The following is a 2,254-nucleotide window of genomic DNA, read 5'->3' as shown; positions in this document are numbered from 1 at the left end:
TGGTTCAGCATCCTTTATTTCATCTTTAATAACTAATTGAAGTGTGTGTGCAGCACACTTCCTACCAGTCAATCAACTCTTATAAACCTTGTCGTTTTCACCGTGCTCTGCCATGGTTAATGTCTGCGAGTCAGCGTACACTAAGTCAGAGTCTTCAAATCTGTCATTTTGCCCTGACATTTGCCGTTTGATTTCACTATCCTTTCTGAGCAGATCAACAAATTTAATCATATTAAGCCATTCGTTACCCGTGGTTACAGAATAAATCTGTTGTAAATCAGTGTTGTACTTCTGTAATTTAACACATGCATAGACAAAAGTTTGTTGATCTAATTTCACCTTAAGGCAAACTCATCTAATATTTTTTGTTGCTTTTCCGGAACACTTCTGACACTTTCTGCAGTCTTGTCTTCGTTTTGCACTGCGTTGTATTCATCCATATGGTGACGCTTCAGGTGCCTCTCTAAATCTGCTGCATGGTCTCCAACTATGCCTATGTTGCAAATTTTACAGGTGCTTTTGTTTTTCAGTCTTTTCATACTTGAAAAATTCTCGATATGGATTTTCTCTGGTTTCTTCCATACTAGAATTTAAGGGATAAGAAATAATATTAACATTAGGGCATATTTTACAGTCACTATATTACAATAAAAGCAAGTCTTAGACTTTGATAATATAAAGAGAATAGAATGCATAAATACATTTGTAGAAATCAATTAGAGCCAGTAAGTATTAAAATGCTTCTAGCCATGTATCATCAGTACATGAGAAAAACCGGAACAACTTCGATTTTACACGCACAGGGTTTGTCGATTTCTTCCATTTGAAGTCCCACTTTACAACATCCTTGTACATTTATTGGGCACATTTTGAAGAAAGGAAACCCTGGTGCCTAGTGATTACATACTACGGCTGCTAACCAAAAGGTCAGCAGTTCGAATCTACCAGGTGCTCCTTGGAAACTCTACGGGGCAGTTCTACGCTGTCCTATAGGGTTGTTACGAGTCAGAATCAACTCGACGGCAGTGGGTTTTTCTGAAGAAGAATCAACTCGACGGCAGTGGGTTTTTCTGAAGAAAAATCACACTTCATAGTGATGCCATCGAGTTGTTTTCAGTGAAATAATAGAATGTCGCAATTGAAACACTAATCTTCTTCCCGCTAGTTGCTAATGTTTGTTAACACTTCAATATGTAAGATAAATATCAAATTTAAGCACATAAGAACAAACAATATGTGATAGTACATTTAAATCGAGATTGAATACAAGAATGGAATCGTTAAAAAATTATACGCTATTTTCTACTTGAATTTAAATATCACACTTAAAAAATGTGGATAATGTACGTTTAAAATGTTTACACCCACCTGACAAATTTCCATTCACATGAAACTTTGTTCAGAACTTGATGCAGTTTAACCAGCTCTTTCAGATTTCTGACTACAAGTGTTCTCAACCGCCGAGGGTTTCTCACGTCTTCAGTAGGCACAGCTTGAGTTACCATGAGAGAGGTCAATTACAGAGCAGAAAAAACAAACTCTGACTGGCCTCGAGTAACAGCAGTCATCACCTGTAGCTGTGGCTGCTCAGTTATCACTTGCTGAAGCAATGAACTGTACCTTTACCAGCCATGTGCCAGAGAAACATTCAGCATACATGGGAGTCAGACACAAATCAAACATAAATGGTTCCATGGTCTTGCTTACAACTTAAAAATTATCGCTGAACTGAAAATAGTGGAGCGAAAAAAACAATGGTTTTCTAATTTGGTTCTGGTTCAGAAAATTTTTTTTTTTTTCAATTTGGCTTTTGATTTCATTCTGGAGAAATTTTTGGATTTTTTTTTTTTTGGATTAAATTTGCAGTTCCATTCCAGTTTAAAGCCCTGATTCTGTTGTACATGAGATCACCGTAAGTTGCAGTTGACAGCAACTATCTATCTATCTATAAAAGACGAATACGTGTGCATGTGTGTGTGTGCATATATATATATATAATATATATTCTGCATTTATATAACTGCATATGGTGATGGTGACTGTCTCTGAGGAATAAAACTTGAGGCCCAGTATAGGAGACTCGCTGTTCATTGTATACACCTTTTCATATAGTGTGAATTTTTTCTACCATTTTTAGAGTATTTATTTAATTCCCTTTACTTTATCTCAAAAAATATATGCAATTCTTATCTCTGCATTCTCTTGCTCATTTTTCTTTATATATTATATATATTTATATATATATAAATATTAT

The 2,254-nt window shown here is 35.3% G+C and overlaps 1 long non-coding RNA gene across 1 annotated transcript in view; it reads right to left on the bottom strand.

Annotated features, from left to right (window-relative positions):
* Positions 1 to 472: 472 nt before the first annotated feature.
* LOC111820497 (uncharacterized) overlaps positions 473 to 2,254 on the bottom strand; it is a 5,379-nt gene continuing 3,597 nt past the window's right edge. The window contains exon 3 of the long non-coding RNA XR_002824046.1: positions 473 to 583. This is a non-coding gene — a long non-coding RNA (uncharacterized LOC111820497). The remainder of the gene's footprint in view (positions 584 to 2,254) is intronic.

The sequence above is a fragment of the Trichechus manatus genome, unplaced genomic scaffold (genome assembly GCF_000243295.1).
Source record: "Trichechus manatus latirostris isolate Lorelei unplaced genomic scaffold, TriManLat1.0 scaffold00040, whole genome shotgun sequence".
NCBI classification, from domain to species: domain Eukaryota; kingdom Metazoa; phylum Chordata; class Mammalia; order Sirenia; family Trichechidae; genus Trichechus; species Trichechus manatus.
This window is presented reverse-complemented; position numbering and strand designations above follow the sequence as displayed.